The sequence below is a fragment of the Emydura macquarii genome, unplaced genomic scaffold (genome assembly GCF_026122565.2).
Source record: "Emydura macquarii macquarii isolate MOO-44397 ecotype Brisbane River unplaced genomic scaffold, CSIRO-AGI_Emac_v2 contig_2676, whole genome shotgun sequence".
Lineage (NCBI taxonomy): Eukaryota > Metazoa > Chordata > Testudines > Chelidae > Emydura > Emydura macquarii.
In genome coordinates this window covers 38,092,850-38,120,801 of record NW_027132813.1, presented here as the reverse complement: position 1 = coordinate 38,120,801, position 27,952 = coordinate 38,092,850, and the positions used below count along the sequence as shown (strand labels likewise).

The window sequence follows — 27,952 nt, the reverse complement described above, 5'->3', positions numbered from 1 at the left end:
TGTTTTTTCTTACCTACCACTCTGGATTAAAGATGCTATATGAATGATGAACAAAATATAAAATAAACAAATTAGTGGGTGGTGTGTGTGTGTGTGTGTGTGTGTGTGTGTGTGAGAGAGAGAGAGAGAGAGAGAGAGAGAATTAAGAGCATACAGAACTCTCTTATTTAAAATGTTTTAGTCTGATGTCTGTCTTCTTGGGGTTAACTTAATTTTTGAAACCTACTCAGCCAGATTCTTCTGTCTTATTTTTAAAAAAGAAGTTATTTGTTTAATAGCTGCCTGTGTGCTTTAATGCATCGCAGTGTAGTTATAGCTGTGCTATAACTGTAGTTTGGATGGGATTTTCTTTTTCTTTGTCATCCATTGAAATTGATGATTTTTTGGGGGGAGGGGGTAAATTAATCATATTTTCATTACCCTTTTGTCTCCTACTGAAACTTTACAATTTTGGGGGAAGAATAGAAGTATATAGACAATTCAATAGGATTTTAGTGAATCTTTAAAATAGTTTTAATCTATGTAGTTACATGGTCTATTTGCAAACTTTGAATTTCAGTCATTCATTTATAGCCCTGGCAATGACAGAGGTTAGAGCAGTGGTTCCCAATCTGTGGCCTGCAGGCCAAAAAGGCCCATGAGATCTTTCAAAGTGGCCCACCGTTCCCCTCCTGCTGGCTGCAGAATGGAGCCGCTGCCTAAGGACCCAGGTGGAGCACGTTGCCGTGGGGCTACAAGACTGGTGCCGGCTCCTTGCTGCAGCCAAGGGGACCGGAGATCAGTGCTCCCCTCCCCCGGGCTGTAGCAGGGAGCATAGCAAAGCGCTCTGTCTGGGTCCTTGTTGGAGCCAGAGGGAGGGGAGCACTGATCTCCTGTCCCCCTGGCTGCAGAAGGGAGCCAGGTGGAGTGCACAGGGCTACAGGATGCATGCAGTTTCCTTGCTGCAGCCAGGGAGCTGAGGAGTTGGGGGGCTGCTGGTGGATATTGGTGGCCCTTCAGGGTTGTAAAACTGATATTTATGGCCCTCAAGGCAAAAAGGTTGGGAACCACTGGGTTAGAGCATCTTGGGGAGCCTAGTCTGAATTAGCTGAGCAGAGAAAAAAGTAAAAAGACTATAAGAGCTATAAAGAAATAACAATAAAATATTACAATAAAATACCAAAAGGGGAAAAAGAGAAATAGAAGCAATAAATTAACAATGAAACAACCTTGCAGGAGAGAGACCAATATATAATAGTAAAACAATTAAAAAGGTTGGACAAAGACAAAAAATAAGCAAGAACTTGAACTTAAAGAGTTTAGAAAAAAATTGCAGAAAATTTAATCATAAAAGGAAAAATTTCAGATAGTATTTCCCATAAAAGTTTAGTTGCTTTATTCTTAATAGTTACACTTAGTTCTCTTTTTTCATTGTTCATTTTTATAAGCTCAGCATGAGACTGCATAAGCATAAAAGATATAGTGAACTTGCCTAGAAATTCTTATTATTATGGTACAAAAGTCCTGGATTACTTCATTATATTTCAGTGGGTTTTCATTCTGTTAACAGAAACTTCAAGCAGCCTTTTAGGAAATTGGTTGCACTTGATATTAAGGTTCCTGTTATAGTTTATAAAAAAGTTAATAATTGATTAGTAGATGTTTTAATAAATGGTTAATCAGTTTTATATCAGTTCTTTTAGATTTGTATAGAGTCCAGTAGCTCAATAGGTGTCTTTTATAACACATTCCATTGATGTGCTTATTAGCCATTTCTAACAAATACTACTAATTTCTATAACATGCTTATAACATTTATTAATAATTCATTAGTCCTTTACAAAACCATTTATAAATGCAGCCTTAATATAAAGCATGACCAGGAAGCATCTTTTCCTTTTGTAAGGCGGTTTTGCTGTTATTAGCAATGCTAACACCAGTGTCTAGTGCCACATTCTTAGGTCATTACCCACTCTCTCACTTTCTCCATTGGCATTCAGCTAAAGGGAAGAGATGAGATCTAAAGTTTCTAAGTGCTGTGGTTGGGGAAATTAGGTCTTACTAGATTTTCTCCCGCCTCTCATTAATTACTGGGGTAAAGAAAGGTTTGTACAAACTGGCCAGCTTCCTGTGGAAAGCCCACTGTCAGCGGCAGCTTTCACCATGACAAGGAAGCAAAGAGAGAGGAATTTGTAGATTTTCCTCAAAACTATGGAAGATGGGGGCAGTGGATGTCCTGATAGCATCTCTGGCCCTCTGCTTAGTAGAAAAAATATTCTGAACAAAAATATGAATGTAAACATATTTCACTATTCTCATATTGGCTGGTTTAGTGCTGCCAAAATCACTCCTAGCCATAGAAGCAAGACAATAATTAAAGCTGCATTTTTTTATAGTGGATGTCATTGGTATCATGGATTCCATTATTTGAATGTTTGAAATGTTTCTGTCTTTAATATATACACACTTAGAGATTTTCCATGTGGATAGGTGGAAGTCACAGTAAACAGCTCAACAGTTGAATTTCCCTGAAAATCCCGAGCTGCCAGGTTAATACCTGGGCTTTATGGGAGGCTAGGAGATGAGGAACTCTGAGTATTAGGAATAGAGTAGTTTGCCATTTGATCACAGGGGACAGAGAGGTTACAAAGTCCTTGATTTATCTGGTTTTGGAGCGGGGGGAATTACTTTGTTTACATACCTTGTTTCAGATGCATCTCCATAGTGCTGCTGAGAAAAGTGCCTAAGAAATTCTGAAGGAAAGATAGCAGCTTTCATTTATTTGCCTCATGTGTTACTGCTGTTAGGTGGAACTAGCAGCCCAGTGAACGCAATATTACAGAGATTGACAGTTCAAAATCTAGTAAATTTAATGCGTCCCCACAAAAAAGTAGTTGTAGTTACCACACTGAGTTCCTCTGCCAATTTTTGTGTTTTCTTACAAACATCCTCTTCTAATTAAAAATGTTTTTCTCCCCTGTTGCTGTGTTTTAGGCCCAGATAAACAAAAGAGGAAACTGACCACTCAAGAATAAGAGTGAAACTAGCTACACAGCAATTCATGTCAGTTGCGCCAAATGAAAATCTGAAAGTCTTTTTTTCTCTAGTCTGTTTCAGTTTTACTAACCTTAGGTGCTGTTCATAACAATAGTAGACTAAATATTTTCAGACAGAAGTATACATTTTTAATTTGATGGTATCCCTCTAATTGTTTTAAAAGGATTTAAACATAATTACTGTTACATAACTTAAAAGTTTTGATTGCAAATTAAAAATAATTGTTGATTAAATTAATATGTTCCTAGTGTTTGCCCACCCTTTTTATACAGTTTTTTTTACTTTTGCCTTTCTTTATCTCATGACCAGATAGACTCTTCATGTAGTTTATGAAAACTAACGTATCAGATAGAACTAAACTATCAAACCACATAAATAGAAATATGATCTTTCTGCATGAGCTTAAATAGGGTCAGATGAATGAATCTTTAACTGCCAAATTTAAGGCTAGATTGTCCCCAGCTCTCACTTGGCTATACAGGAGAATGGGAGGAAAGCTTGCTTTCCTCTTTCTCAGTCCTGCTGAGATTGTGAATCTGGTTGTGAAGAGGAGAGCAAGTGGGTGAAATGCAGATGCAGAGTGGGAAGAGCACTGAGAGAAAGCTTCATCATGAAAAGAGGAGAAATAACTTCCCCATCCACCCAAGCAAGAGGGAAGCAGGGGAAAATTTGGCTGTAGTCACAATTTGTTTTCTGATCTGCTTCTAGAGTGCTACAGCTACACACTGTCCCTGATTGAGGGAAGATTGTAAAGTTGGAATCTAGCCCTTTGTTTTGAACTGAGGTAATTAATGTATTGTACATTTATGACCACAAACATGGAATTTAGTTACGTAGGAGCCTGTTGAAATATTTCAGTCATAAGATATTTTCCTAAGGATTGTGCAATATACTTTTAATTATGGACAAACCATGTGGTCTTTTTAAATGTTGTGATACGTAATCAGACTTGTTTGAAGCAAGGCACTGAATGACGTGCTTATTTACGGTACCCACTGTATGGCTACTTTTGGATTCAAAAGCATGTGAGGTAGTGTTATAAGATGGCATTATATTTTTCTACCTGTCTGGCGCACATGGGCCGGCGGCAGTGTAGCAGTCAGGACAGTTGGAAATACACTGCAGTTAAACTCTGAATTTAAATCTCCAGGTGGTACATGAATTTACAGTAGAAGACGGCAGAAATTAATTTTGCTAAAGCAATAAACAACACAACATTAAGCCGCTATGTCAGCCTTAGATATATGCTTCAGAAATTTTGTACTGCGTAGCACTATTCAGGTATCAAATTGTAGGAAATAGTTGAAATTCCATTCTAACAATAACCAACAGAGAATATTCAAGTAGCATTAAGTTTCAGATGCCTGAAGCAAAATGCTGTCTCACAACACCCTGGACATTCAGCACTTGGAGCGTACTAGAACATACATTATTATAGACTTGTTATAGTTTAGTCAGTCTAAAATGAAAGTCCAGTTTTAATTCTATCTCCAAAAACTTGGTATACTGCAGGGAAAAATAATTTATTTGAATATTGGTTTTTAATACAGTGCAACTAAACTTTAAAGCTGTATGATTCTGTACTGCTGTTATCCAAGGTTTTAAAACCCAGAGCAGTGGTAACGCAACTGTTTCACTCCAGGCGGTGTCAGAATAAATTAATGGGAACATAGCGCTTCCAGCTGATGAAAGATTGATACAAACAGGTGCTCTTATCAAAACTACTATTTATTAGATTTAAGCACACACCGACATAAGTAATAGGTTTAGAACATCCCAAATAATTATCTAAAATCTGAGATGGTATCAAGTAATTATCAGCAGGTCAACAATGGCTGGTCTCTTCCCTGCTGGGGAGTAAGGTGTCAGGAAAAAATCTCTTGGGATAGCTTCAGAGAACTGCTCCAAAGTACACTTTATTATCTAGTCTTTTTATAACTAGCTTTTACAAAACACATAGCTCATAGTGACTCCTACTGGGTCATCACTTCTCCTAACTTCAATAAACTACTTATCAATAAAATATTCCTAACAATCTTAGCCATAATAAGCTTCTGTATCAAAGACGCCCAAACTCAAGGTCTCCATCCACTTGTTTTCTTTCAGTCTCATAATTTGTTAATTCTTTTCTCACCTTCTCCCATTCCGATTACCAAAAACTGCGATTCTGCAGCTAGTATTTGACCTTGCCTCCAGAAGCCTTGCTTGTTCAAATTAACCCTTAACTTTTTGGTGTTCTATTTTATTAATTAATGGTGGCTGAATGTATATAGTATGGCTGAAATTATCTTAATCAAATTGTGGGATAACACTTTCTTCAATTCTGGGATAACACTACTACTATCAACTTTTTTGTAATATGACTTTCATTAAAACCTCAAATATATTCCGTAACACTTATCTAGATGCTTCCTTTGCTAATTTACAAGTTGTAGGGTCTTGAGGTCACTCCAGAAATTTTTCACCATTTTGTGCTGTAGCTCATTTCATAAGAAGAAAACTGTCTGTTTAAATATAGAACATTTAAAACAATATATATATACACATGAAAGATAATACATGATTGCTATATGTGGTTTAAAGATTTATCATGAGTTTGGGGAGGCTGAATTGGCAAAACCGTTAGTGAACTGTGCAGGTTATCTCAAGCAAGTGCCAATAAAATCTTTACAGTATACCATTCTTTGAAGTATTCTGTATATGACATATTTTGCAACATAACTATTTGAGAAATGTTTGAGAGTTTAAAAATATTGGGGAAATTTTTTGTGTCCCTATATAAGCCTTCCTTAGCAGAATGAGTCCCACTATACAGGGCACAGTAGGCGAAGGAAAGAGAAATTCTAATACATTTTTTGAAAACTCTTTTTTCTTTATAACAGCCTTTTACATATTTGAAGAATGTTATCATGTCCCTTGTCCTCCCCCAACTTAGTTTTTTCTTCTCCAAACTAAACAAACCAATTTTTTTCATCTTTCCTCATTGATCATGTTTTCTGGACCTTTAATCATATTTGTTCCTTTTCTCTGGACTTTCTCCAATTTGTCCACATTTTTCCTAGAGTGGGGTGCCAAGAACTAGACCTAGTACTCCAATTGAAGCCTTATCAGTGCTGAGTAGAGTTGAAGTACTTCTCGTGTCTTGCTTACACCACTCCTGCTAATACATCCCAATGAAGTGTGCTTTTTTGCAACTGTATTACATTGTTGACTCATTTAATATGTGATCCACTGTAAACCCCAAATCCTTTTCTGCAGTACTCCTTCCTAGGCAGTAATTTCCTATTTTCTATTTGTGCAATTAATTATGCCTTCCTAAGTATAGTACTTTGCATTTGTCCTTACTGAATTTCATCCTCCTCATTTCAGACCATTTCTCCAGTTTGTCAAGATCATTTTTGAATTTTAATTCTGCTTTCCAAAGGGCTTGCAATCATTCCCAGCATGATATTTTCCGCAGACTTCATAAGTGTACTCTCTATGCCATTATCCAAATAATTTATGAAGATACTGAATAGAGCCAAACCCAGGACAGACTCCTGTGGGACTCCACTTGATATGTCCTTCCAGCTTAAGTGAACCATTAGTACTACTCTCTGAGTATAGTATTTTCAAACAATTGTGCACCCAACTTGTAAGAGATTCATTTAGGTTTTATTTCCCTATTTGTTTATGAGTAGGTCATGTGAGACAGTATCAAAAGCCTTACAAAAGTCAAGGTAAATCTCATCTACAACTTTCCCCTATCCAAAAAGCTTGTTACCCTGTCAAAGAAGTATATTAAGTTGGTTTGACATGATTTGTTCTTGACAAATCCATGTGACTATTACTTGTTTCCTTATTATCTTTTAGGTGCTTACAAACTGATTATTTGCTCATTATTTTTCCGGGTATGGAAGCTAAGATGACTGGTCTATAATTCCCTGGGTTTTCCTTCTTCCCCATTTTATAGGTAAGTACTGTATTTGCCCATTTCCAGTTCTGTGGGATCTCTGCCATCCTCTGTGATTTTTCAAAGATAATCGATAATGGCTCAGCGAGCTCTTCAGCCAGTTCCTTAAGTTTTCTAGGATGTATTTCCAACTTGTCTAAGTAATTCTTAACTTGTTCTTTCCCTATTTTAGCCTCAGATTCTACCTCATTTACGCTGATGTTCACTATAGTAGTCATCCGATCACTGATAACTTTTTTGGTGAAAACAAACAAAAAAAGCATTAAACACTTTGGTCATTACTGCATTTTATGTTATTGTCTCTCCCTCCTCATTGAATGATGGGTGTGCTCTGTCCTTGCTCTTCCTCTTGCTTCTAAAGTATTTGTAAAATGTTTTTTGTTATTCTTTATGTCCCTGGCTAATTTAATCTTGTTTTGTGCCTTGACCTTTCTAATTTTGTCCCTACATGCCTGTTTATATAATATTTATTATATATAACATGTTATATAGCGTGTGTGTGTGTGTGTGTGTGTGTGTACATATATTATATGTACTTTCTTTCTTTGTAATTTGACCTAGTTTCCGCTGTTTGTTTGACTCTTTTTTGATTTTCTGGTTTTTGAAAGTCTCCTGATTAAGCTTGCATGGTCTCTTTATCATACTTCCTATCTTTCATATGCATTGGAATAGTTTGCTCTTGTGTTCTTAGTAAAGTTTTTTTTTAAAACTGCCAACTCTCCTGAACTCTTTGTCCCCTTGGACTTATTCTCATGGGGTTTTACCTACCAATTCTCTGAGTTTCTAAATCTACCTTTTTAAAGTCCACTGTCTTTATTCTGCTGTTTTCCCTCCTACCATTCCTTAAAATCATGAACTCTATCACTCTCACCCAAGCTGCCTTCCACCTTCAAATTCTCAACCAATTCCTCCCTATTTGTCAGAATGAACTCTAGAACAGCATCTACCCTAGTCAGTTTCTCCACCTTCTATAATACCAAATTGTCTCCAATGGATTCCAAGAATTTGTTGGGTAATCTGTGTCCTGCTGTATTATTTTCCCGACAGATGTCTCGGTAGTTGTCCCATTGTCACCAAGTTCTGTGCTTTGGATGATTTTTATTAGTTGTTTTTAAAAAAGCCTCATCCATCTCTTCTTCCTAGTTAGGTGACCTATAGTACATCCTACCATGACATCACTCTTGTTTACCCATTTTATCCTTACCCAAGGACATTCAGCTTCCACTTCTATCTTGGCCTCAGTGTAAATATATACATCTTTGATACACAAGGCAATACCTCCTTCCTTTTTTCTCTGCCTGTCCTTCCTGAGCAAGCTGTTCCTTTTATAACAATATTCTAGTCCTGTGAATTATCCCATCAAGTCTCTGTGATGCCAGTTATGTCATAATCGAAATTGGAGATATTGGACCTTGCACTTTTGGCTAGTACAGGATTGAGTGTTGCTTGTTATATCTGAGACAGTTGTATTGTGAGAAGGGAACAGTTGTATGGCAGATTAATTTCTTTTTTAAAAAAGCATCTATTTGTAATTCCAACAGGGAGGGATTAGCAAAAGAAATGCAGGTGAGATGACCATGGTTTGTGATTTTTTACATGGATTTGCGTTTTTGTCATATGGATATCATTCCTGTGTGTGTATGCATGGATATGGAGAGAAGAACTATGGTACAGTCCTATGGCCCTAGCCTAGGACCCAGAAGACCTGGGTTCAGTTACTTGTTCTGCTACAGACTTCCTGTGTGCCCTTGGACATGTCACTTAAACTCTGTGTTCCTCCATTTCCCATATGTAAAAGTGGGGAAAATAGTATGTTCCTATATTCTAGTGATGTGATGATAAATACATTAAAGATTGTGCAGTTTATAGATGCTACATTGATGGGAAGCAATAGATAAATATTTTAGATAAATACATGTAAGTGTGCGTGTATATTATATATAAACTAACTATTTGCATAGTATAATATAGACAGCCTTGTGAAACTGAACTGGTGCAACTTTATCAACAATTACCAGTAGTTTAACTATAGCACCAGACAGTTTTTGCCAAGTTAATCTCTCTCCTCCCCAATAAAATCTATTGGGACATTGCAGCCACATTGTGGTATTATGCTATCTCTGCTCAGGGCTCCGTTGTCACTCTGGAAGACCCCAGATTGCCTGCCAATGCCCTATTCACATTCTCTGAATAACCATGTAGCTTGTTATGGGAGATAGGTACCATTTGAGGCCTCTTAAAGGATTACAGATTGATTGTGTCATCACCATAGCCAGTCTCATGCAAAGTTGAGCCATCATGCAGTTGCGTTCCCAAATCATTGTATGAATAGAGAGGCCTTATCTTGCAGATGCTAGTCCCCTTATGTGCTCAGCTAGGAAGTAAATTCACTTAATCCATCTCCACTGAATTCACCCCTTCTGGACAAAGCAAATCCGCCAATGGGTGCTGTTTGCTTTAAAAGTGATCTAAAACTTTGGTAACAAGTGACATTTTCTCTTAAGGAACATTCTCCTTTTTTGGGGGGTAAAAGCAGCCTTTTTTATAACTTACTTATTGAGTCTCTTTGCCTCGACAAGTGCAAGGCTAAATTCTTTGGATTGACCCCATCATTTTCAGTGTTATAATAGATGGTACAGTATAATAGTGTACTTCGTAAGGCTTTTGAGTTCATATTACTGGGCATACCCATTATAAAGAAAATGTAACAAATATTCATTTTACAGACACAGCTTTGTTTGTAATTTGTTTATCATTGTTGTAAAAAGTTTGGCTAATTGAATTGTTATTTTGACAATTTTTTATAGTTAATTCTTCTGTCATTTATTGTTTGGGGAATATAAAGACAGGATAAATTAAGATATCTAGTAAGGCAACATTAAAATGATACTGAACATAATAAATGTATTTTCAGACTAATAAGTTTTGAGGCACTTCAGCCTTTTTCAAATGTTTGTTATATATTTGCATACAAGTAGTAGTAAAAGGTTATTGTTTTGTAGACTCTGAGCCAAATGACATATGCATTTTTTTATTACCTAATTACAAGGTCGTTACATCAGTTGTACAAAAGAGCATAAGATACTCTCCCAAAAGCTTCAATGAACATTTACAAAGTTTAATTAACTTATTTCTTAAAAGTAAAATTTAACAGGCCTCACAGCAAAAAAATAAAATAAATGATTCATTAATCTTTAGATGATGAAATATTTATCTGATATCTATTGTGCTGTAGATTTTTTTTTTCTAGATTCATTAATATTTCATGATGCAATACTACTTAGAAAAGTGGCTGTTGATATAGTAAACAAATATTAATACAGGTGATAAAGGGATTGCCAAGCATATTAATGTAATTGAATTAAAAACATTTTTTTTGTCAGCTAGACGAACTTGATGTGGTTGCACGTCTCATCAAGGAAAAATGTGAACCAAGGGTGTAATCCTTCAAGTCCTCCACATGTGAAATACCATTTATTTTAGTGGAAGTTCTACAGGCAGGATCTGACAGGATTGGCCTTTATGTATTGTGCAAAAGAATCCAGTGTTACTTCTCTGATTTATAGCTAATGAGCTTTTTGACAGACTGAGTCAAGTATTTGAATATTTCAAAATGTAAATCAGAGTAACTGTACTTTCTATCTTCGAGTGATTGCTCATATGCATTCCAATGTAGGTGTGTGCGCGCCCCGTGCACAGATTCCCGGAACTTTTTCCCTAGCAAGCCCCGCATGGCCAGCTCAGGCGCCCCCTGGAGTGCCGCGCTCATATCACGGTATAAAGGGCGCTGCTGGCACCGCGGGTCCCCAGTTCCTTCTTTCCGCCTGTGACGGTTGCTGGAACTATCGCCTCTTGCTGCGTGCAAGTAGCTCATTCCCTAGTTGTTTGACTGTTTTTCAAAGTTGTTGTTTATAGTGTTTATAGAGTTAGTTAGTTTATAGTTTAGTGTTAAGTCTGAACCCCGGACGGGGTTCCTCCTTCTGGAGTCATGCCGGGCTCCACTGGCTTTAAGAACTGTGTCTTGTGCACCAAAGCCTTTCCGATCAGTGACCCGCATGACCGTTGTCTCCGGTGCCTTGGGGAAGAACACCGTCGAGACAAGTGCAGAATCTGCAAGTCCTTTAAGCCTCGCACCCAAAAGGAGAGGGACGCGAGGCTAAAGGCAATACTTATGGAGTCGGCGCTCCGTCCAGCCTCTGAACAGTCCCGGTCTCCGTCAGCACCGAGTGTGTCGTCGGTGCGGAGCGCCCCCCCTCCGGCACCGCTTTCGGCACCGCAGAAGGCCTCCAAGGGTCCCAAGAAGTCGGCACGGCCCTCGGCCGCACCAGAGATCTCCCCCCGGCCCTCGCAGGGCGGCGGGAGCACGGAGACGCCCCAGTCACGGGCCGTAGAGGTTACTCCGGCACCGGGGTCTCCGCGCGGGTTGCCTCCCCCGACTCCTGGGGGTGGGGGAGTGCACCCGCAAGGGCCGTCGACGCCGGAGGCATTTACCGCGGCACGGGCCCTTATGGCCATGCCTATGCCTCCGTCCCCCCCTCGGCCGAGGGACAAGGGACCTGCGTCTCGAGGCAAACCCGCGCTGGGTGGTCTCGGTGGTTGGAGACGTTCCCAATCCAAGTCTCCTTCCAGACGGTCACGGAGGGTGGAGAGCGTCGGCTCCCCTCCGAGCTCCGACTCTAGGTCGTCGAGCGACTCGGCACCGCGGCACCGTGGGCGGTCCCGAGTCCGTCGCCGGAGCCGTGTGTCCAGCTCCAATGCCAGCAGGGACCGAAACTCGGGCTTGCACTCTTCGGCACGGAGCCCGTCTCGGCACCGCTCCCGGTCACCGTCGGTCTCGAAAGGTCCAGAGACACCGATGGCTCCGGCACCGATGGCTCCGGCACCGATGGTCCAGGCACCGTTAGGCCCGGCACCGATGGGGGCCGCACCGATGATGAGCCCGGCACCGGTTGGCCCGACGCCGACATCGGGGCGACGGGACTCTCCTCTACGTCGCCGTCATCGGTACCGCTCTCGGTCCCGGGGAGGGAAGCGGTACCGCAAGTCCTCTCACCGCAGAGGCCGGTCGGCTACGTCGTCGTCATCATCCTTGACTTCCTCGTATCGCCGGCACCGCCGACGTCGGCACCGGTCCGCGTCGTCCTCGCCCGACCGCTCCACGCATCGGCGACATAGACGACGCACGGCGGGCTCTGGGGACAGGAAGGCTGTGCAGCTGCAGCAGCCTTCCCTGCAGGCCCCAGGGTGGACCCAAGGGCCTTGGCAGTGGCCGTACTGGGGGCCCTGGAATGCCACTATGCCCCAGGGCTCAGTGTCGCTGCACTCGGCGGTGGCTCCCCCGTACCTCCCGCACCTAAGGTTCAGGAGCAAGGGTCGGAGGATTCGGACCCAGGGGAGGGACCCTCCACTGCGCCCCTACCCTTCTCTTCCTCCTCATCGCCTGATGAGGCAGCAGCCAGGGATCGTAAGGGGCCCCTGTTTGACTTTAGGGCTCATCAAGACCTCCTAAAGAGAGCGGCTGAAAACTTAGGCATGGAGTTTAAGCTCATGTCCGAGGAGGAGGACCCCCTTTTTGGGCCCTCGAGCTCTCTGGGACCCTCACGGGCCACCTTGCCAGTACATGACAATGTCATGAAGATAGCCAGGAAACTCTGGCAGACCCCGTCCTCTCTGCCCTCTACGTCCAAGGGGGTGGAACGCAAGTATTATGTCCCCAAGGAACCATTTGAGTTCCTCTACAACCACCCGGCACCTTGCTCCCTGGTGGTCGATGCGGCCAACCAGAGGGACCGCCAGGGGAACCAGGGTAACACGCCCAAGGATAAGGAGGGTCGCAAGATGGACTTATTTGGGAGGAAGGTTTACTCTACTGCGGCGCTGCAGTTTAGAGTAGCGAACCATCAGGCCCTGTTTGGGAAATATAATAAAAACTTGTGGGCCTCTATGCAGAGGTTTGCCTCCCAGCTGCCCCCGGACCAGGAGGCAGACTTTTCCACTATCCTCCAGGAAGGGGCTGCTGTGGCCACCGCTGCGCTGCAGTCGGCTAGTGACGCGGCGGACACAGCCAGCAGGGCTATGGCCTCGGCGATAGTGATGCGCCGCTGTTCATGGCTTCAGGCTTCTGGCCTCACCCAGGAGGTACAGCAGGCCATTCAGGACTTATCGTTTGATGGCCTGGGTCTGTTCTCGGAGAAGACAGACGACAAACTCCACGCACTCAAGGACTCTCGGGCCACCCTGAAGTCACTTGGGTTGTATACCCCTCAGGCCTCCAAACAGCAGTCCAGGCCTCAAGCCCAGAGGCAACCACCACCCCCGCCCAGGCCGGCTCCTCGCCCCGCCCAGCAGAGGAGGGGTCGCGAGCGCTACCGCGGTCCCAGCAGAGGAGGCCGCCAAGGGTCCTCTGCAGGGGGCCAGCAGGGGCCTTCGAAAGGGGGTAATCCGAATAAACGTTTTTGACCCAGAACCGGAGGGTGGTACTCTTCCTTCTCTCTGGGATCTTGGCCGGCCGTTCGCAGATAGGCTTCGCCCTTTCCTTGCGGATTGGGAAGCCATTACTACGGACCGGTGGGTCCTGGAGGTGATTGCTAAGGGGTACTCCCTCCAGCTCACAGCTTTTCCCCCCAACACCCCTCCGCGGCTGTCCCCCATTGGGGATCCGGCCTCGGTTCAACTCCTTGTGCAGGAGATTGGGTCGCTCCTCACGTTGGGGGCAGTGGAGGAAGTCCCACTGGCCGAAGAGGGCAGGGGCTTTTATTCTAAGTATTTCTTAATCCCCAAGGCGAAGGGAGGCCTTAGGCCCATTCTGGACCTCCGTGGCCTAAATAGGTATATTAGGCGGGTTAAGTTTCGTATGGTCTCCCTCGCCACAATCATTCCGGTCCTTGACCCAGGGGATTGGTATGCCGCCCTTGACCTAAAGGATGCATACTTTCACATCTCGATATTACCGGCCCATAGGCGGTTTTTGAGGTTTGTGGTAGCGGGACGCCATTATCAGTTTCGGTCCCTACTCTTTGGGCTCTCCTCAGCACCTAGGGTCTTTACTAAGTGTATGGCTGTGGTGGTAGCCCACCTGCGCCGTAAAGGTGTTCAAATCTTCCCCTACCTGGATGACTGGTTACTCAGGGGGAGGTCGAGTTCCCATGTGAGACATAGTCTGTTCCTCACATGCGAATTGTGCACTAGACTGGGGCTGCTTATCAATGAGCAAAAGTCCACACTCACTCCGGTACAATGTATTGAGTTTATTGGAGCCAGGCTAGATGCGGTACAAGCCAGAGCCTTCCTCCCTCAAGCAAGATTTGAGGCGATGGCAGCCATCATATCTGATCTCCACTTGTCCCCCATGACGACAGCCAGGCACTGCCTGCAGCTGTTGGGACATATGGCGGCTTCTACATATGTGGTGAGACTGGCACGATTGAGGCTTAGACCTCTCCAGGCGTGGCTGGCTTCGGTGTATGTACCACACCGGCATTCTCTAACTAGAATGGTCCTGGTTCCCCCACAGGTGCTGTCATCCCTCGATTGGTGGAGGGACCCGAGGGAAGTGATGATGGGCATCCCCTTCAGAGAGTTCATCCCATCTGTGACGCTCATCACAGACGCATCCGATCGGGGATGGGGAGCCCACATTTCTCACGATCAGGGCACCCAAGGGCTTTGGTCACTGGAGGAGAGAGCTCTGCACATCAACGTGCGCGAGCTCAGGGCGGTCCGATTGGCCTGCAAGGCCTTCCTCCACTTCCTCAGGGGCAGAGTGGTCCGAGTCCTTACGGACAATACGGCAGCCATGTTCTACATGAACAGGCAAGGGGGGCACGTTCCTCGGCACTCTGCCAGGAAGCCATTCACCTCTGGGACTTCGCGGTGAGGCACGGGTTTCATTTATCTGCCTCTCACCTCCCGGGGGTACGGAACAGCGAGGCAGACCGCCTCAGCAGATTTTTTTCTCCCCGCCATGAATGGTCCTTGCACCAGGACATAGTGGCTTGCCTCTTCCAACGGTGGGGTACTCCCCGTCTGGACCTGTTTGCTACAGCGGAGAACAGGAAATGCCCGAGGTTTTGCTCGCTCAGGGGTCGCGAGCCGGGCTCTCTGTCCGATGCCTTTTTGATTCCCTGGACAGGGGATTTAATGTATGCTTTTCCCCCTGTCCCGCTCCTGCCCCAAGTCCTCCTCAAAATCAAGAGGGACAGGGCGGACATTATCCTGATTGCCCCAGCGTGGCCGAGGCAGCATTGGTACAGCATGCTGCTCGACCTCTCCATCACCGAACCGATTCCGCTACCCAGACGGTGCGACCTGATCTCCCAGGACCATGGGAGATTGTTGCACCCCGACCTGGACTCCCTCCACCTCACCGCCTGGAGACTTTGTGGCTGACGGAGGGAGAGAGAGCCTGTTCCATGCAGGTTCAACAGGTCCTCCTGGGCAGCAGGAAGCCGTCCACGCAAGTAACATATAAAGCTAAGTGGCGGAGGTTTTCGGGGTGGGCAGAAGCGAGAGGGTTACACCCTAGCATCTCACCTATACAGGCCATCTTGGAGTACTTACTGCAGCTTAAACTGCAGGGCCTGGCTTTGGCCTCCCTCAAGGTCCACCTAGCAGCCATCTCGGCCTTCCACCAACCCATGGAGGGCCGCTCCCTGTTTTCTCACCCTATGTCGGTGAGGTTCCTTAAGGGGGTGGAGAGGACTTTCCCTCAGGTGCGGGACCCGGTGCCACCCTGGGACCTCAACTTGGTCCTTAACGGGCTGATGGGTCATCCATTCGAGCCCTTGGCTACATGCTCCCTTCTACTTTTGTCATGGAAGGTGGCCTTCCTAGTGGCTATCACCTCGGCCAGAAGGGTCTCCGAACTGAGGGCGTTAACCTCGGAGCCCCCCTACACGGTTTTTTATAAGGATAAGGTCCGGCTGAGGCCTCACCCGCCTTTTATGCCTAAGGTGGTGTCTCAGTTCCACTGTAACCAGGACATTTTTCTTCCTGTGTTCTTTCCAAAACCCCACGGGTCGGAGGAGGAAAGGAGGGGGCATTCACTGGACGTCAGGCGAGCCTTGGCCTTCTATCTCGAGAGGACCAAGCCTTTCCGGAAGTCGACACAGCTCTTCGTAGCTGTGGCGGATAGGATGAAGGGCTTGCCTGTCTCCACCCAGCGCATCTCCAAGTGGATTACTGCCTGCATTAAAGCATGCTATGAGCAGGCAAGAGTACCCCTCCCAGGGCCGGTGAGAGCACACTCCACTAGGGCCCAGGCCTCTTCCGCAGCCTTTCTAGAAAGGGTTCCCCTGCAGGACATCTGCAGGGCAGCGACCTGGTCGTCAGTCCATACGTTCACGTCGCATTACGCCATCGTGGAACAAGCGAGGGAAGACGCAGGGTTCGGCAGGGCCGTGCTGTCTAGAGCAGGTCACCGATAACTCCTACCCTCCTCCAAGGTATGGCTACTCAATCACCTACATTGGAATGCATATGAGCAATCACTCGAAGATAGAAAACAAGGTTACTTACCAGTAACTGTTGTTCTTCGAGATGTGTTGCTCATATCCATTCCAAACCCACCCCCCGTCCCCACTGTCGGAGTTGGCAGAAAGAAGGGACTGGGGACCCGCGGTGCCAGCAGCGCCCTTTATACCGCGATATGAGCGCGGCACTCCAGGGGGCGCCTGAGCTGGCCATGCGGGGCTTGCTAGGGAAAAAGTTCCGGGAATCTGTGCACGGGGCGCGCACACACCTACATTGGAATGGATATGAGCAACACATCTCGAAGAACAACAGTTACTGGTAAGTAACCTTGTTACATAAACCATGTACTCAGTTTTGTTACCTGCAGTGAGAACTCTTAAAATTTACTTGAAAACAGTTTCAATAAGGGCCTAAAAGCTATGAGATTGGGTATCCTATAGTCTGTTGCATCACAATTCGTTCATGAATAACAAGAACAAGATTATAGAGCTCTCCTTTGAGTGATTCTCCATGTGCACATTCCATTTATGGTGTGCATGCACTCCATATACCCAAGTGCGACCTGTGTCCTTGTGCCCCACACCAAGGGTAAAAAGACAGACTGGGCCAACCACCACTCCTTAGTTTTAAATTATGATATTTTTGCTGCATTCACAGAGAAACTTTCTCCGAACATGAGAGAAATTCTCTTCATTGGTGTCTGAAGGACATTTCTTTGCCAAGACCAACTTACAAGCTGCTTTGGACACAGCAGACACCATTTCAAAGTCAGTGGTCACAACAGTGTTTATGAGAAGGGCCTCTTGGCTACAGGTATTTGGCTTCCCTTGGGAGATCCAGTCTACAGCAGAAGACATGCTCTTTGAGGAGCCATTTATTTAGCAGTAAGACTGACAAAACCATTCATTCATTGAAGGACTCTAGAACTACTTTTAGATCTTTTCATATCTGTGCACCAGCCCCTAAAGGAAAACATCAATCCTGTGCCCCGCAAAGATCAGCTCCACCTCTGTTCTTTTTCCAAAGACTGACCAAGCTCCCCATTCCTTCCCCCCCTCCCCGTCCCACTGCCCCCCCCCCCCAAAAAAAAAAAAAAGAAAGAAAAAAAGAAGCATTTCCACAAGAAAAGGCTGGCTATCTTTGTGGTTCACTTGTTGCAGTCTGCATGTGGACTGAAATATTCATTTTGTTGGGATTGTCGAGATCAGGAAGCCTTCACCCCAACTCTGAGGAGAGTACAGTGGACTCCTAGGGTCAGACAGATAGGTTGAGCCTGAGTCAGAGACCCAGCCAGAGCAATTTCCCCAAACCTATTGCTCTGGGACTGTATTATTGGCAGCACTAGAGACTCGCCACTCTCCCACCACCCTGTGGTGGGACCACAGGGAGAGAGTATCTCTGAATGCATGGGGGTTTGTGACTTTTGTCTTGATTCCCCCATCTGGAGAGACTTGAGGATTACAAAGGCCAGAACACCCCTTGCAAATAGTGGGGAAGTGGTGCCCAGGTTGTGACTACCCAGTGGTTAGGTTCCTCCACCCCGTGAAGGAGGAACCACCAACGACTTTTACACCAGACATCACCAGTGAGAGCCTGTCTGAAATCCCTTCATCTCACAGCTTGGCTACTTGATGGATGTTGAATGTAGAGAAAACATGCTCCTAGCCTGTGCAGAATACTTTATTAAAGAGTAAGAAAGATTCTGAGAGACAGACTTATCTGGTGAAATGGCCAAGTTTTTCTTCCTGGTGTCTTCAAAGATCTCTGACACTTCAAGAAATCTTTGTATCTGATATTTTGGAATACGTACTTGATTTGAAACATCAGAATCTGTTGCTTAGTTCAGTCAGGGTTCACCTGACTGCTATTTCTGCAGACCACCCTCTAGTGAATGAACACACAGTTTTTTCTCACCCAACTGTGGTCAGGTTTTTAAAGAGTCTCATCAAAGTGTTTCCACCAGTTAAAGAAACGATTTCTCTTTGGGACCTCAACTTAGTTCTCTCAGCTATAATCAGAGCTCCCTGCGAGCCTGTGGCAATGTGTTCTTTATTAGACTTAACAACTAAAACCAGAGTTTTCATAGACATCACCTCTGTGAGGAGAGTAGGAGAAATCAGAGCTTTGATGGCAGACCCTCCTTATACTATCTTCTGTCTGGACAAAGTGTCACCTAGGACATATCCTAAATTTGTGCTGAAAGTAATCCCAGAACTTCATCTGAACTGGCAGATTCATTTACCTAGCTTTTTCCTTAAGCCACGTGCGTCTAAAGTGGAGGCTGTGCTTCATATCCTAGGCGCCAGAAGTGTTCCGATATTTTATTTGCAAAAGATGAAATCTTTTTTAGATCTTCATATAGCTCTTTTTCATCTTTGTTGTGGAGAGATGAAAGGCAAATCCATATAATCTCAGAGATAGTTATTTAGACAATCTGACTGCATCAGAACCTGTTATGAAATGGCCAGAGTAGATCCTCCTACAAATCTCAGAGTTCCGGGTGCCTTGGCAGCATCATTGAGAAAAGATTCTATTATTTATATATGTAAAGCAACCACCTGGGGATCGCTCCATATGTTGACAAAGATTAGTCCATCATTGAAGCCTCCAGATCAGATGCTGCATTTGGAAAGGCTATGTTACAATCTTTGTTTTCTTAAGACTCTGAGCTCCCATCTGCATTGCATTGGTCCACTGGTTAGGAGTCAGTGTGAGTGGAATGTGCATACGAACAATCTCACTCAGAGGAAAAAGGAAAGTTACTTACCTGTAAAGCACAGGAATATACCAGTTGATGAATCTGGAATCCTCTATCCAAATATTCATTATTCCTTTCATTTCAATTTTGCCTTCCACAAATCAGTACGTAAGGCAAAATCTCAAGCTTTTCCTCTGTATCTAAAGGTTGAACAGTCCCCCAGTCAAATATGTTGCAGCAGGAATTCTAAACCCTTACCTTGCCTTTAGGAAGGGAAAAATGTGAGCATGCAGAATTCTGATGGTCACTGGTCAGCCTGGTTATGTTTGCTAACATCCCTTTCTGTCAGACAGAGAGAGGAGTAATTTATTGGGGGTAATTAAAGATAGTTGCTTGTAATTGCAGAAAATTCTTCTTCTTGGTTTTTATTTCCAGATCACAAGACAGATTTACAATGCCTGTGACCACATCCAACATTTTATTGCCAGAATCCACAGAGAAACCAAATGATACAATCGTTGTTTTATACATCTAAAAATATTTGTTATTTGAATAATGTGATTTGAAGTGAAATAGTAAATAGGTGTCTTTTTTAAAAGTTAGAAAAAAACCAACATAAAATAATGTGAAATATTTGGTTAGCATAGATGTGAAATCTGCTTAAATTTAAGGTTTTTTGTTTGTTTTTACTTCTGTAGAAGGGGATGTAATTTTGTTTGGAGTCACCAGATACACACTTATAAATCTAATCTGTAGCAGTTCTATTTGCAGAGATAGTTAGATCTTGAGAGGAAAGCTGTTTTTTTATTTATGATATAGTTATTTTAAATCATGGAATATATCAGTAAAAGTTTGTTTCCCACATGAGTCTTTCTGACTACATAACTTCTTAGGTGCAGAGCTTCTGCTGTGGTATAGCCACAGTCTCCTTTGACAGCAGGGCCTGTGGTAACTCTGCCCCAACCTGGACAAGTCTCTCATCCTTTCCCTTCGGCACTTCTTTAGCAGAGCGTTTGGGGTGTCGGCCTTAATTCAGGTCTGAGGGGTGCCCTTCAACCTCACAGGAGGGCGGATAGTTCTAGGCGGTGTATATCCCAGGACCCCGGAAGGTACCTTTCTATGGCTCCTGCACAGGGCTGTAGAGGTGGTGGTAAAGCCCTGGAGGATCAGAGCCACACCGGTCCTCCCTGCAGGCTGAGGCTGGGGTTTTTCCTTCTCTGCCTCTCTGACTGCAGAGAGGCACTTTCTCCTAGTCTGGAAGAGTCTCTCCTCCTATCACCACCAGCCTTTTGACGGCTTCTTTCTCTCCTCTCTCCCCACACCCTTTAGGGGAGGCAGGGTTTAAGTAGACCTGGAGTAGCCCTTAACTGGGTCCAGGTATCTCTAATTGACCTGCAGTAACCTCACCTCTGCCTGCAGGGAAAAGGGCCTTTAGCAGTCTAGGGCTCACATACTGGCCCCACAAAGTCGCAGGACCTCCTCGTCAACCTCCTCCTGGCCCTGGCCAAATTGGCTATCTACAAGACCAGGGAGAGGAGGTTGGCGGGGGGGCGCTCTGTGACTGTGGGGCCTACTTCCGTTCCTCTGTCCGTTCACGTATCCGGGTGGAGTTCCACTGGGTGGCATCCGCTGGCTCCCTTGACACCTTCCGGGAGCAGTGGGCGCTGTCCAGGGTTCTCTGCTCGGTGTCCCCTTCTGGTTCCCTCCATTTGACCCTTTGATCCTCACGCCCCCTCCTGTTTTTTCATTTGTTGTCCCACAGAATCAGTTGAGTCCTGGGTCCGGTGGCTCCTCCCCTTAGGCTGGGGGAGGGGCCTTTAGCGGTGGCTGGGCTTCTGCCCGCCCACCCATCCTGGTACTCAAATAGTATACCCTTTTGTAGCCATCTGGCCTGATAGTACCACATATCTCTCCCCCCTCCCCCCCCAGCTCAACGCTATGGGGTTGGGCTACTTGGGTCGAACAACAGTGCACCTGTGACAGGCCGTCCACATTGCCATTTTTGGCCCCTGCCCTATGTTGTACACTGAAGTGGAACGCATGTAATGCCAGGAACCATCACGTCACCCATGCATTCTGGTCCTTGTTGCGGTGCTTCCTCTTCAGGGGGGCATGGTCTGTAACCAGGGTAAACTTCCGCCCAATCAGGTAATACTGGAGGGTTTCCATGGCCCATTTCACTGCTAGGCATTGCCTCTCTACTACCACCTACCATTGGTCCCGGGGCAGGAGTTTCCTGCTGAGGAATAAGACTGAGTGTTCTTCGTCCCCCAGCATCTGTGATAGTACGGCGCCCAACCTGACCTCCGAGGCATCTGTCTGTAAGATGAACTCTTTCTTGAAATCTGGGGCTATCAGTACTGGATTATGACAGAGGGCAGTTTTCAAATCTGTGAAGGCTTCTTCCGCCAAGCTGGACCACTTCACTATGTCGAGGCCGCAGGCTTTTATCAGGTCTATCAGTGGGTAGGCACAGGTGGCAAAGTGAGGAATGAACCTTCTGTAGTACCCGACTATCCCCAAGAACGCTTGGACCTGCTTCTTCCGGATTGGCCGGGGCCAGTTTCGTATTGCTTCTAGCTTGCTCAGCAGGGGCTTCACCATACCTTTCCCCACAATGTATCCAAGGTACTTGGCCTCTGCCAGCCCAATTGCACATTTGGGAGGGTTTGCCGTGAGGCCTGCTTTCCTCAGGGTATCTAATACCACCTCCACCTTTTCTAGGTGGGTATCCCAGTCTGGGCTGTGTATCACGACATCATCGAGATAGGCAGCAGCATACTTAGCATGGGGACATAACAGTTTATCCATGAGCCACTGGAGGGTGGCAGGGGCTCTGTGTAATCCAAAAGGGAGGACAGTATACTGATATAGTCCTTCCAGCATAGAAAAGGCAGTCTTCTCTTTGGCTTCCCTGGCCAGAGGGATTTGCCAATAACCTTTGGTCAGATCCAAAGTGGACAAAAATCTTGCTTTCCCCAACTGGTCAATTAGCTTGTCGATCCGAGGTATAGGGTAAGCATCAAACGGGGACACCTTGTTTAGTTTCTGGAAGTCATTACAGAACCTCATGCTGCCATCCGGTTTGGGTACCAGAACAGTCGGACTGGACCACTGACTATGGGACTCCTCAATGACTCCCAGTTCCAGCATCCTCTTGACCTTGGCCTTAATTTCCTCTCTTTTCGCCTCTGGGATCCGGTATGGTTTGACATTTACTTTTATCCCAGAGTCGGTGATGATGCCTCAGTGAAGTGCCTCAGTGGTCCTGCTGGGTTCCACTGAGAACACATCCTGGTTCCTTTTTATTATTTCCATGACTTCGGCCCGTTGTGCCGGGGTCAAGTCGGGGGATAGTCTCACCTCTCCCTGAGTTTCGTCTTCCTGGGGCACTGTGTCTAGAGCAACAGCACAAGTGTCCTTGTCTCGCCAGGGCTTCAGCAGGTTGACATGATAAATTTGTTCTGGTTTTCGGTGGTCAGGTTGTCGCACCTTATAGTCAACATCCCCAATGGCCTCTTCTATTTTGTACAGTCCCTGCCACCGGGCTAGGAGCTTGCTTTCCGGCGTGGGCACCAGCAGCATTACCTGATGGCTGGTCTGGAATCTCCGGACCCTTGCCTGGCGATTGTAGTAGGTCCGTTGGGCCTCCTGGGCCTTCTCGAGGTGTTCCCGCCCGATGAGAGTGACTTGGGCAATCCTGTCCCTCATCTGTATTACATGTTCAATAATGTTTCACCCCTGGAGGGGCTGCTCTTCCCAGTCTTCCTTGGCGATGTCCAATAAGCCGCAGGGGTGGCGACCGTATAGCAAGACAAAGGGGGAGAACCCCGTGGACGTCTGGGGAACCTCCCTGATTGCGAACATCAGGCAGAGTAGTAAGGCGTCCCAATCCTTACTGTCCCAGCTCACCACCTTCCTCACCATACTCTTCAGGATTCTGTTGAATCATTCGACGAGGCGATCCGTCTGGGGGTGATAAATTGATGTTCGTAAGGTCTGATCATGGAGCAGCATGCACATCTTTTTCATCAGTTTGGTCACAAAGGGGGTCTCTTGGTCCGTCAGAATCTCTTTTGGTATTCCTACCCTAGAGAAGATTTGCAGCAACTCCTTTGCTATTGCTTTGGATGTTGTATTATGGAGTGTTATGGCTTCAGGGTATCGGGTAGTGTAGCCTAGGACCACGAGCATGTATTGGTGGCGCCGGGCCAACTTTTCCAGTGGGCCTATCAAGTCCATGGCAATTCTCTCAAATGGGACCTCAATAATTGGCAGGGGCACAAGTGGGGCCCGTAAGTGTGCCCAAGGGTTGTGGAGTTGGCACTCTGGGCAGGAGGTACAATACTGGTGGGCTTCCGCATAGACCCCTGGCCAGATGAATCTCCGCAGGATCCGATCCAGAATCTTGTCTATCCCCAGATGTGCTCCAAACAAATGACTATGTGCTAGGTCTAGCACCGCCCTCTGGTGCCGTCGTGGTACCAGTAGTTGCTCCACTTCTCCCTCTCACACTTGGACCACCCGGTACAATAAGTCACTTCAGATCATAAAGTATGGCCCAGGGCCCTTGGTCTTTTCTTCCACAGGGACACAATTTCCTTCCACCACTTCCTTCTGGATATTGGCGTATAGTAGATCATTGGCTTAGTCTGGGGCAAAGTTCCCGAGGGCGGGCCCAATGTCCTCAATTTCAAGGGAGCCAACTTCTGGCTCTTCGCTTGGCTGGGCCCCATCGGGACTAGGTCCAGCCCCTGGCTTGTCAGTAGCTGGGGTGGCCTCCCTGATGGCTGGATGAGATCGCCTCCTAACTAGGGCAGCGTTTTGATTCTGGGTCAAGATCCTGGTCCCCAGCCGTTTGTCGGCTCTCCTCTCCCTCCATGTCTTCTGCCATTTCTCTGTGACAGGGAACAGGTCTTGGGTGAATTCAGCGAACACTGGGGGAGGACAACCTATGGAGGCCTCACTGCTGATTTCGAGGTCACTAATCATCTGGGAGTCTCCCCTGGGGAGTAGGGACTGAAACTCTGGGAAGTTCCAGCCTATGAGGACTGGGTAGGAAAGTTTTTGGGACAAAACCTGCTGTTACCCTTGTAGTATGTCCTTGAATCCCGATATGGACCGGCATGATCAGATTAAAAATTGACCGTGCCATGCACACAGGTTATCCCCATGCGTTTAGCCCGGGACAGCTGGTCCTGGCCCACCAGTTTTCCCGAAACCAGAGTAACGGCACTCCTGGAGTCCACTAGTGCAGTGGTCTCTATGCCATTGAACTTAGCTGGCCGGGTGTACCTATGTGCGGTCTCCGCCACCCCCACCAGGTAGATCAGGCTGCAGGGACCAGCAATCTCACCCATCCCGCACTGCATGGGTTCCGCCACATCTGGGCATTGGGCGGCTATATGCCCTAGCTCCCCACAAGAGTAGCACCTGTACCCTAGTCGGGACAGCCCCCTATTCTTTGGGCTGCCAGGCTTCAGGCCACATCCCTCCCCCCTGGGCTCCCCAAATCCCTTCACAGACTCAGGCTGCTCTCCAGCCTCCCTTCTCCCCTGCATGGGCTTGCCCAATGCCTTGGGAGTTCAAGTGTTTGGGGCAGGGATTAGCCTCTTGTTCCGGTGCCCTTTTTCCCCGGCAGTCCATGAAAGCTCCTTGGCCACCAACTGTTTCTTGATGAGGGCGACCAAGTCATTATAGGAGGAGGGGTCATTTTGGCTAACCCACCCCCGCAGGTCTGGCGGCAGCCCCCTCATGAACCTGTCCAGGATGAGGGTCTCGGTAATCCGATCCGCGCTGTGGACTTCCGGGCGCAGCCATTTCCACGCCAGGTGAATCAGGTCAAAGAGCTGGGACTTCGGCGCCCGGCTCTCCTGGTACCTCTACTCGTGGAACCTCTGGGCCCTTGTGGCTGTCGTTACTCCAGACCTTGCAAGGATTTTTGCCTTCAGCTAAGGGTAATCTGAGGCAGCCTCAGCTGTCAGGTTGTAGTAGGCCTTCTGGGCCTCCCCCCACAAGAATGGGGCGAGAATGCTGGCCCATTGATCTTGAGGCCAGGCCTCCCGCAGGGTTTTCCTCTCGAAGGCGAGCAGGTACACCTCCACATCATCATCTATGGTCATCTTCTGTAGGTAGCTGTTGGCCCTTAGGGGACGTGACCCCTCGTGGCCACGGGTCAGGGCAGTCAGAGCTTTCAGCTGGCCCATTATCTCCTGTAGGGTGGTTCAGTCCTGAGCCTCCTGACTGATCAATAGCTGGTTTGTCTCCTGTTGTAGTCGCACTGACTCTTGCTGGGCAGCCATCTGGACCTGTGTAGCCTCTTGTTGGGCCACCATGGCCTGCACCAGGTCTCTCACAACATCATCCATTTTGGGGCTAGTTTACATTGCCCCAGGGCACTGCAGGAGGGACAAATTACTTTGGCACAAAGTAATGGGTTATCAAAAGGTACATTCATGTACCCTATGTACTTTATGTGAAAGTTGGAAGATAGGGGAAAGTTTATTGAGCTACAACTGCCTGCTTAATAAGTATGTTATTCGTGTATAGACTGATTCTTTGTTCATAGCTATCTCACTTCAGAGTGACAAACTCTTTAGGGGGGGAAACGTGTTTTGTCCTGAGCATGAGCATGCTGTCTTATATAGATAAAGACTGACTTCATGCATGCTCGTTGATCTAGGAAGGTCTAGCATACGGTACTTTATTCCGCTTCTTGTTCGGTTGCCTGACATTGTGAGGTTTGTAGGGCCTGGAACAATAATTCCCATTCAGTTTCTGGACTGTCTCCTTCAACTCCAAATTAGGAGAATTCTGTAAATTCATGTACTTTTATTAAAGTAAGGATGTCAGCAGTAGCTGCTTTCTCTAATTGAGGGAACAACTAGATGATATAAGAGCCTTGGGCATAGCTTTAAACCACTTAGTTGACTGTGGTTAAGGTCTGGTCTACAATGCAAATTGGGAAAGCTGAGCAGTTTGGTTATGCCATCCAAGTTGGGTGTTTGTCATTGCCCCACATTAAGTCTGAAGACTCAGTGATGGTGCTGCCAGGGTTTGGCATAATCAGAGTCAGATACCCGCTGGCACTTCAACAGTGCAGGAGGGTGATTGTACCTAAAATTATATCACGGGTATTCAGAGTTATAGGAACTCCATATCCAGAAACTGACTCTTAGGGCCCTGCATATGTTCCTTCAGAGTTATATTTATACAGACACTGTGTCCTTTTCTCACACCCATGGGAGCTTGTTTTCTGGATTCCCTTATGAGAGCTTATACCCAGTGGATTTTCCTGAGTCTCTTACCAAGATTTTTGAAGTGTATTATTGGACTGTGTAGGAAGAAAACTACAGACAGCTATTTAAAATAGAAACAATTAGTCCTCTGAAAGAACTAGTAGATTTTAGTTAAGCCCACCTTTTTACAATTTGGCAAACTTTGTGGATTTACAACTCAAGGGAAAATCAGTGTGACCCCTCATTGAGGGATCAGGAAACAAGGAGTGATATAAGATCCAACTTTTTAACTACAGTGTGTTGGTTTTGGTTTGGGGTTTTTTATAAGGCAGAAGCCATTCCCTCTCTTGCTGACGTTTCGTAGAAAAGTAAATTCTTATTGGCCTGGTGCAATTTCTCTCACTCCGACTTGGTATAAATCTGATTATATGTCAGTGAATACTTTTTAAGGGCTCGTTAGACACAAGATTGTTGGAACTTGGAAGAGAAGAAGGGTCATTGGCAGCTTCTTTGCTGCCCAAGAATGAGAATGAAAGTTTGTCTAATTTTCAAAGTAATTTTTGATGTCACCTAAAAGCAGCATATAATTCTCTCATTGTATAGTTTCTCCATTTGGGCTGGAATGTTCACCTCTAAGTATTTCATCAATTTCCTTGCCCATTTACATTTAACAGCTCTTCTAATAGCATTTTCTCTGCCCGTGGTAGTTCTAGCCCTATGGCCTCTTTCTTATAATTTGTGTTAAATCCAGACATTTGCCTGAGAACTCAATTTCTTTACTATGGCCAGAACTGAAAGCCTCCGGTTCCTTACCATAATTAGCACATACAGATTTTTAAAAAGCTTATCTGACAATGTAGCTTCTATAAATTCATTTGAGCCAGATATTCAACTGATGTAAATTGGCAAAGCTCCGTTGACTTCAGCAATAGTGATTTACACCAGGGAGGACCTGGCCCCCTTTTTTTTAATTCTAGGATCAGAGCAACTACTTTGCAGTTTGTGATTGTGAAAATAACTCTCATCTCTCCCAGTTACCTTCCACCAGGCTCTGGGCTCTGACATAATACTTCTGTCCAATTTTTGATATTTACTCCAAGTCCAAAACCCTGTTTAAAATAATTATAACAGTAAAACATTCAGTGTTGCACAAAACCCCTGCTGCCATTCTGTCAGCTTTTGCAGTTGTACTGAGTCATGTCAGTCTGTGAATATCAGCGCTGCTGTACAGTTGTAAGTGTTCTAGATTCTAAGTTACAATTTGCTCTTTGCAAGACAGATCTCTACTTAAATCTGCACAACCAATTTTGTGATGACAGGTTGATGTTTCCTGGATTGAAACTGCAATGTTTCCTTAAAGCTGCAAACATTGAGAAGAACACAGCACTGAAGACAGTTATAAAACAAATAACGTAAGCATTTTTCATCCTCCAATATCTAGTGCCAATTTAATCAAAACCTTAAAAAGGGTTGATCTCATGCAGGTTTATGTTTTCCATTGTAATAAGGACATCTGTTTAAAATATCAACAATAATGCTGTCTGATGCAAAGTAAAA

General features: G+C 45.6%; 1 protein-coding gene across 1 annotated transcript in view; it reads left to right on the top strand.

The window, feature by feature from the left end:
* The window catches only part of WDPCP (WD repeat containing planar cell polarity effector), a 243,472-nt gene that overhangs the window by 1,614 nt on the left and 213,906 nt on the right, over window positions 1-27,952 (top strand). The window contains exon 2 of the mRNA XM_067565236.1: window positions 6,889-6,988. The gene's annotated coding sequence lies outside the window, so the exon portion shown is untranslated. The remainder of the gene's footprint in view (window positions 1-6,888; window positions 6,989-27,952) is intronic.